The 9,422-nt window shown below is 44.5% G+C and overlaps 1 long non-coding RNA gene across 2 annotated transcripts; it reads left to right on the plus strand.

Moving 5' to 3' along the window:
* Positions 1 to 2,086: 2,086 nt before the first annotated feature.
* On the plus strand, positions 2,087 to 3,870 carry LOC133360607 (uncharacterized). Of its 2 annotated transcripts, none has more exons than XR_009757285.1 (3): positions 2,087 to 2,194; positions 2,300 to 2,359; positions 3,620 to 3,870. It is a non-coding gene; the product is annotated as an uncharacterized LOC133360607 (long non-coding RNA). The 2 variants fall into 2 exon arrangements; XR_009757286.1 differs by lacking the exon at positions 3,620 to 3,870 and adding an exon at positions 2,432 to 2,498.
* Positions 3,871 to 9,422: the final 5,552 nt, after the last annotated feature.

Consider the following 9,422-nt stretch of genomic DNA (forward strand, 5'->3'; position numbering starts at 1 on the left):
CTGTACACCAGGCGAGGTAGTTAACATCTCCTAGCCACCGTGATGATGATGATGAGAGACGCAGACTCCAAATATACAGCAGCAGGCGTTGTTAGGATCGTGATCGAACCCACGACCTCCTGTAGACCACGCGAGGTAGTCAACATCTCTCAGGGTCTGTGATTGAACCCACGACCTCCTGTAGACCAGGCGAGGTAGTCAACATCTCTCAGGGTGATTGAACCCACGACCTCCTGTGCACCAGGCGAGGTAGTCAACATCTCTCAGGGTCTGGGATTGAACCCACGACCTCCTGTGTACCAGGCGAGGTAGTCAACATCTCATGGCCACCGTGATGATGATGATGAGAGAGACGCAGACTCCAAATATACAGCAGCAGGAGTTGTTAAGGGTCGTGATCGAACTCACGACCTCCTGCACACCAGGCGAGGTAGTCAACATCTCCTAGCAACCGTGATGATGATGATGATAGAGAAACGGAGACTCCAAATATACAGCAGCAGGCGTCAGGGTCGAGATCGAACCCACGACCTCCTGTAGACCAGGCGAGGTAGTTAACATCTCCAGCCACCGTGATGATGATGATGAGAGAGAGACGCAGACTCCAAATATACAGCAGCAGGCGTTGTTAGGGTCGTGATCGAACCCACGATCTCCTGCACACCAGGCGAGGTAGTTAACATCTCATAGCCACCGTGATGATGATGATGAGAGAGAGACGCAGACTCCAAATATACAGCAGCAGGCGTCGTCAGGGTCGTGATCGAACCCACGTGCTCTGAGGGTAATGGTAATAGATCAATAGCTCACTATTACTAACGGCAGTTTTATTTTTCCTCTAAAACTGACGCATCAGCAATTTTTTTTTAAAAATCGTCTTATCAGTGGCTTCACGGTTTAAAGTACAACATCGACGTATATATATATACATACAGGTAGATACAGTCCTAGATTTGAAGCTTTCGTGACTGCAAGAATTCATACTCTTAGTTTTTTTCGGTAAAGTCACGTAGGTAGAAAAGTTAAATTAATAAAATTAAAATAAAACAAATTAAAAAATGCACAGCCACGACAGCTGATACAGCAGTCGTGGCTGTGACGGTTCCACCTGAAGACGGAAGCTTGTGTTGCTTCCGAAACGTCGTGAACTTTTTCATTTATTTTATTAATTAAAATGTTTTACCTACACGGTGACTTTACCGAAAAAACCTAAGAGTACAGATACATCTTCTTGGTTCTTTCGGTAAAGTCACGTAGAAGGGAAATAATAAAATAATAAAAATAAAACAATATAAAACAATTCTCACGACGTTTCGGCCACAACGCAAGCAGCCGTCCTCAGGTGAAAACCAGGTCCGTCGAGGTGACAGAGTCTGAATAAAACAGCACACGAGCTCGTGTGCTGTTTTCACCTGAGGACGGCTGCTTGCGTTGTGGCCGAAACGTCGTGAGAATTGTATTTTATTATGTTTTATTTTTATTATTTTATTACTTCCCTTCTACGTGATGACTTTACCGAAAGAACCAAGAAGATGAATCCCTGCAGTCACGAAAGCTTTCAATCGAAGTATAGATACAGTCCTGTTTCAGATGTCTGTTCGTAAGTCGATTTGTTCACGAGTTCAATTTCACTCCTGTCGATTCCAAACGTGTTGTACGGCACGTTCACTAAACACGGGGGGTGGCTTCAAACGTTACATAATCTCCTGCAGATGGTTCTCATGTTCTGAAAATGTAGATGCCACTAGTTCTTCACGTTCTGTAGATGTAGATGCCACTGGTTCTTCACGTTCTGCAGATGTAGATGCCACTGGTTCTTCACGTTCTACAGATGTAGACGCCACTGGTTCTTCACGTTCTACAGATGTAGATGCCACTGGTTCTTCATGTTCTGCAGATGTAGATGTCACTGGTTCTTCATGTTCTGCAGATGTAGATGCCACTGGTTCTTCACGTTCTGCAGATGTAGATGCCACTGGTTCTTCACGTTCTGCAGATGTAGATTCCACTGGTTCTTCACGTTCTGCAGATGTAGATTCCACTGGTTCTTCACGTTCTACAGATGTAGATGCCAATGGTTCTTCATGTTCTGCAGATGTAGATGCCACTGGTTCTTCATGTTCTGCAGATGTAGATGCCACTGGTTTTTTACGTTCTGCAGATGTAGATGCCACTGGTTCTTCACGTTCTGTAGGTGCAGATGTCACTGGTTCTTCACGTTCTGCAGATGTAGATGCCACTGGTTCTTCACGTTCTGCAGATGTAGATGTTACTGGTTCTTCATGTTCTGCAGATGTAGATGCCACTGGTTCTTCACGTTCTGCAGATGTAGATGCCACTGGTTCTTCACGTTCTGTAGGTGCAGATGTCACTGGTTCTTCACGTTCTGCAGATGTAGATGCCACTAGTTCTTCACGTTCTGTAGATGTAGATGCCACTGGTTCTTCACGTTCTGTAGATGTAGATGCCACTGGTTCTTCACGTTCTGTAGATGTAGATGCCACTGGTTCTTCACGTTCTGTAGATGTAGATGCCACTGGTTCTTCATGTTCTGCAGATGTAGATGCCACTAGTTCTTCACGTTCTGTAGATGTAGATGCCACTGGTTCTTCACGTTCTGTAGATGTAGATGCCACTGGTTCTTTATGTTCTGCAGATGTAGATGCCACTGGTTCTTCACGTTCTGTAGATGTAGATGCCACTGGTTCTTCATGTTCTGCAGATGTAAATGCCACTGGTTCTTCATGTTCTGCAGATGTAGATGCCACTGGTTCTTCATGTTCTGCAGATGTAGATGCCACTAGTTCTTCACGTTCTGTAGATGTAGATGCCACTGGTTCTTCACGTTCTGTAGATGTAGATGCCACTGGTTCTTCATGTTCTGCAGATGTAGATGCCACTGGTTCTTCACGTTCTGTAGATGTAGATGCCACTGGTTCTTCATGTTCTGCAGATGTAAATGCCACTGGTTCTTCATGTTCTGCAGATGTAGATGCCACTGGTTCTTCATGTTCTGCAAATATAGATGCCACTGGTTCTTCATGTTCTGCAGATGTAAATGCCACTGGTTCTTCACGTTCTGTAGATGTAGATGCCGCTGGTTCTTCATGTTCTGCAGATATAGATGCCACTGGTTCTTCAGGTTCTGTAGATGTAGATGCCACTGGTTCTTCAGGTTCTGTAGATGTAGATGCGACTGGTTCTTCATGTTCTGCAGATGTAGATGCCACTGGTTCTTCATGTTCTGCAGATGTAAATGCCACTGGTTCTTCACGTTCTGTAGATGTATATGCCACTGGTTCTTCACGTTCTGCAGATGTAGATGCCACTGGTTCTTCACGTTCTGCAGATGTAGATGCCACTGGTTCTTCACGTTCTGCAGATGTAGATGCCACTGGTTCTTCACGTTCTGTAGATGTAGATGCCACTGGTTCTTTACGTTCTGCAGATGTAGATGCCACTGGTTCTTCCCGTTCTGTAGATGTAGATGCCGCTGGTTCTTCATGTTCTGCAGATGTAGATGCCACTGGTTCTTCACGTTCTGTAGATGTAGATGCCACTGGTTCTTCATGTTCTGCAGATGTAGATGCCACTGGTTCTTTACGTTCTGCAGATGTAGATGCCACTGGTTCTTCACGTTCTGTAGATGTAGATGCCACTGGTTCTTCACGTTCTGCAGATGTAGATGCCACTGGTTCTTCACGTTCTGCAGATGTAGATGCCACTGGTTCTTCACGTTCTGTAGATGTAGATGCCACTGGTTCTTCATGTTCTGCAGATGTAGATGCCACTGGTTCTTCACGTTCTGTAGATGTAGATGCCACTGGTTCTTCATGTTCTGCAGATGTAGATGCCACTGGTTCTTCACGTTCTGTAGATGTAGATGCCACTGGTTAATTCACGTTCTGCAGATGTAGATGGCACTGGTTCTTCACGTTCTACAGATGTAGATGCCACTGGTTCTTCACGTTCTGCAATTTAGATGTCACTGGTTCTTCGCGATCTGCAAATATAGATGCCACTGGTTCTTCATGTTCTGCAGATGTAGATTCCACTGGTTCTTCACGTTCTACAGATGTAGATGCCACTGGTTCTTCACGTTCTGTAGATGTAGATGCCACTGGTTCTTCAGATTTCTGCAGATGTAGATTCCACTGGTTCTTCACGTTCTGAAAATGTAAATGCCACTGGTTCTTCGTGTTCTGTAGATGTAGATGCCACTGGTTCTTCATGTTCTGCAGATGTAGATGCCACTGGTTCTTCACGTTCTGCAGATGTAGATGCCACTGGTTCTTCACGTTCTGCAGATGTAGATGCCACTGGTTCTTCATGTTCTGCAGATGTAGATGCCACTGGTTCTTCACGTTCTGCAGATGTAGATGCCACTGATTCTTCATGTTCTGCAGGTGTAGATGCAACTGGTTCTTCACGTTCTGCAAATATAGATTCCACTGGTTCTTCACGTTCTGCAGATGTAGATGCCACTGATTCTTCATGTTCTGCATGTGTAGATGCCACTGGTTCTTCACGTTTTGCAGATGTAGATGCCACTGGTTCTTCACGTTCTGTAGATGTAGATGCCACTGGTTCTTTACGTTCTGCAGATGTAGATGCCACTGGTTTTTCACGTTCTGTAGATGTAGATGCCGCTGGTTCTTCATGTTCTGCAGATGTAGATGCCACTGGTTCTTCAGATTTCTGCAGATGTAGATTCCACTGGTTCTTCACGTTCTGCAGATGTAGATGCCACTGGTTTTTCACGCTCTGTAGATGTAAATGCCACTGGTTCTTCACGATCTGTAGACGTAGATGCCACTGGTTCTTCACGTTCTACAGATGTAGATGCCACTGGTTCTTCACGTTCTGTAGATGTAGATGCCACTGGTTCTTCACGTTCTACAGATGTAGATGCCACTGGTTCTTCACGTTCTGTAGATGTAGATGCCACTGGTTTTTCACGCTCTGTAGATGTAAATGCCACTGGTTCTTCACGATCTGTAGACGTAGATGCCACTGGTTCTTCACGTTCTACAGATGTAGATGCCACTGGTTCTTCACGATCTGTAGATGTAGATGCCACTGGTTCTTCACGTTCTACAGATGTAGATGCCACTGGTTCTTCACGTTCTGTAGATGTAGATGCCACTGGTTCTTCAAGTTCTGCAGATGTAGATGCCACTGGTTCTTCACGCTCTGAAAATGTAAATGCCACTGGTTCTTCAAGTTCTGTAGATGTAGATGCCATTGGTTCTTCATGTTTTACAGATGTAGATGCCACTGGTTCTTCACGATCTGCAGATGCAGATGCCACTGGTTCATTATGTTCTGTAGATGTAGATGCCACTGGTTCTTCACGTTCTGTAGATGTAGATGTCACTGGTTCTTTATGTTCTGTAGATGTAGATGCCACTGGTTCTTCACGTTCTGTAGATGTAGATGCCACTGGTTCTTGACGTTCTGTAGATGTAGATGCCACTGGTTCTTCACGTTCTGCAGATGCAGATGCCACTGGTTCTTCATGATCTACAGATGTAGATGTCACTGGTTCTTTATGTTCTGTAGATTTAGATGCCACTGGTGCTTCAAGTTCTGTAGATGTAGATGCCACTGGTTCTTCACGTTCTGTAGATGTAGATGCCACTGGTGCTTCATGTTCTGCAGATGTAGATGCCACTGGTTCTTCACGTTCTGCAGATGTAGATGCCACTGGTTCTTCACGTTCTGTAGATGTAGATGTCATTGGTTCTTTATGTTCTGTAGATGTAGATGCCACTGATTCTTCACGTTCTGTAGATGTAGATGCCACTGGTGCTTCACGTTCTGCAGATGTAGATGCCACTGGTTCTTCACGTTTTGTAGATGTAGATGCCACTGGTGCTTCACGTTCTGCAGATGTAGATGCCACTGGTTCTTTACGTTCTGCAGATGTAGATGCCACTGGTTCTTCCCGTTCTGTAGATGTAGATGCCACTGTTTCTTTACGTTCTGCAGATGTAGATGCCACTGGTTCTTCACGTTCTGTAGATGTAGATGCCGCTGGTTCTTCATGTTCTGCAAATGTAGATGCCACTGGTTCTTCACGTTCTGTAGATATAGATGCCACTGGTTCTTCATGTTCTGCAGATGTAGATGCCACTGGTTCTTTACGTTCTGCAGATGTAGATGCCACTGGTTCTTCACGTTCTGTAGATGTAGATGCCACTGGTTCTTCACGTTCTGCAGATGTAGATGCCACTGGTTCTTCACGTTCTGCAGATGTAGATGCCACTGGTTCTTCACGTTCTGTAGATGTAGATGCCACTGGTTCTTCATGTTCTGCAGATGTAGATGCCACTGGTTCTTCATGTTCTGCAGATGTAGATGCCACTGGTTCTTCACGTTCTACAATGTAGATGCCACTGGTTCTTCATGTTCTGCAGATGTAGATGCCACTGGTTCTTCACGTTCTGTAGATGTAGATGCCACTGGTTCTTCATGTTCTGCAGATGTAGATGCCACTGGTTCTTCACGTTCTGTAGATGTAGATGCCACTGGTTATTCACGTTCTACAGATGTAGATGCCACTGGTTCTTCACGTTCTACAATGTAGATGCCACTGGTTCTTCACGTTCTGTAGATGTAGATGCCACTGGTTCTTCATGTTCTGCAGATGTAGATGCCACTGGTTCTTCACGTTCTGTAGATGTAGATGCCACTGGTTATTCACGTTCTACAGATGTAGATGCCACTGGTTCTTCACGTTCTGCAATTTAGATGTCACTGGTTCTTCGCGATCTGCAAATATAGATGCCACTGGTTCTTCATGTTCTGCAGATGTAGATTCCACTGGTTCTTCACGTTCTGAAGATGTAGATGCCACTGGTTCTTCACGTTCTGTAGATGTAGATGCCACTGGTTCTTCAGATTTCTGCAGATGTAGATTCCACTGGTTCTTCACGTTCTGAAAATGTAAATGCCACTGGTTCTTCGTGTTCTGTAGATGTAGATGCCACTGGTTCTTCATGTTCTGCAGATGTAGATGCCACTGGTTCTTCACGTTCTGCAGATGTAGATGCCACTGGTTCTTCACGTTCTGCAGATGTAGATGCCACTGGTTCTTCATGTTCTGCAGATGTAGATGCCACTGGTTCTTCACGTTCTGCAGATGTAGATGCCACTGATTCTTCATGTTCTGCAGGTGTAGATGCAACTGGTTCTTCACGTTCTGCAAATATAGATTCCACTGGTTCTTCACGTTCTGCAGATGTAGATGCCACTGATTCTTCATGTTCTGCAGGTGTAGATGCCACTGGTTCTTCACGTTCTGTAGATGTAGATGCCACTGGTTCTTTACGTTCTGCAGATGTAGATGCCACTGGTTTTTCACGTTCTGTAGATGTAGATGCCGCTGGTTCTTCATGTTCTGCAGATGTAGATGCCACTGGTTCTTCAGATTTCTGCAGATGTAGATTCCACTGGTTCTTCACGTTCTGCAGATGTAGATGCCACTGGTTTTTCACGCTCTGTAGATGTAAATGCCACTGGTTCTTCACGTTCTGTAGACGTAGATGCCACTGGTTCTTCACGTTCTGTAGATGTAGATGCCACTGGTTCTTCACGTTCTACAGATGTAGATGCCACTGGTTCTTCACGTTCTGTAGATGTAGATGCCACTGGTTCTTCAAGTTCTGCAGATGTAGATGCCACTGGTTCTTCACGCTCTGAAAATGTAAATGCCACTGGTTCTTCAAGTTCTGTAGATGTAGATGCCACTGGTTCTTCACGCTCTGAAAATGTAAATGCCATTGGTTCTTCATGTTCTACAGATGTAGATGCCACTGGTTCTTCACGATCTGAAAATGTAAATGCCATTGGTTCTTCAAGTTCTGCAGATGTAGATGCCACTGGTTCTTCACGTTCTACAGATGTAGATGCCACTGGTTCTTCACGTTCTGTAGATGTAGATGCCACTGGTTCTTCAAGTTCTGCAGATGTAGATGCCACTGGTTCTTCACGCTCTGAAAATGTAAATGCCACTGGTTCTTCAAGTTCTGCAGATGTAGATGCCACTGGTTCTTCACGCTCTGAAAATGTAAATGCCATTGGTTCTTCATGTTCTACAGATGTAGATGCCACTGGTTCTTCACGATCTGCAGATGCAGATGCCACTGGTTCATCATGTTCTGTAGATGTAGATGCCACTGGTTCTTCACGTTCTGTAGATGTAGATGTCACTGGTTCTTTATGTTCTGTAGATGTAGATGCCACTGGTTCTTCACGTTCTGTAGATGTAGATGCCACTGGTTCTTGACGTTCTGTAGATGTAGATGCCACTGGTTCTTCACGTTCTGCAGATGCAGATGCCACTGGTTCTTCACGATCTACAGATGTAGATGCCACTGGTTGTTCACGTTCTACAGATGTAGATGTCACTGGTTCTTTATGTTCTGTAGATGCAGATGCCACTGGTTCTTCACGTTCTGTAGATGTAGATGCCACTGGTGCTTCATGTTCTGCAGATGTAGATGCCACTGGTTCTTCACGTTCTGCAGATGTAGATGCCACTGGTTCTTCACGTTCTGTAGATGTAGATGCCACTGGTTCTTTATGTTCTGTAGATGTAGATGCCACTGATTCTTCACGTTCTGTAGATGTAGATGCCACTGGTGCTTCGCGTTCTGTAGATGTAGATGCCACTGGTTATTCAAGTTCTGCAGATTAGATGTCACTGGTTCTTCAAGTTCTGCAGGTGTAGATGCCACTGGTTCTTGCAGATGTAGATGCCACTGGTTCTTCACGTTCTGTAGCTGTAGATGACACTGGTTTTTCATGTTCTGGAGATGTAGATGTCACTGGTTCTTCACGTTCTGCAATTTAGATGTCACTGGTTCTTCGCGATCTGCAAATATAGATGACACTTGTTCTTCATGTTCTGTAGATGTACAGTGAGGGAAAAAGTATTTGATTCCCTGTTGATTTTGTACGTTTGGCCACTGACAAAGAAATGATCAGTCTATAATTTTAATGGTATGTTTATTTGAAGAGTAAGAGACAGAATAACGACAAAAAAATCCAGGAAAACGCATGTCAAAAATGTTATAAATTGATTTGCATTTTAATTAGGGAAATAAGTATTTGACCCCCTCTCAATCAGAAAGATTTCTGGCTCCCAGGTGTCTTTTATACAGGTAACGAGCTGAGATTAGGAGCACACTCTTAAAGGTAGTGCTCATAATCTCAGCTTGTTACCTGTATAAAAAAAACACCTGTTCACAGAAGCAATCAATCAATCAGATTCCAAACTCTCCACCATGGCCAAGACCAAAGAGCTCTCCAATGATGTCAGGGACAAGATTGTAGACCTACACAAGGCTGGGATGGGCTACAAGACCATCGCCAAGCAGCTTGGTGATAAGGTGACAACAGTTGGTGCGATTATTCGC

The sequence above is a fragment of the Lethenteron reissneri genome, chromosome 69 (assembly GCF_015708825.2).
Source record: "Lethenteron reissneri isolate LAM-NWPU_2019-01 chromosome 69, ASM1570882v1, whole genome shotgun sequence".
NCBI classification, from domain to species: domain Eukaryota; kingdom Metazoa; phylum Chordata; class Hyperoartia; order Petromyzontiformes; family Petromyzontidae; genus Lethenteron; species Lethenteron reissneri.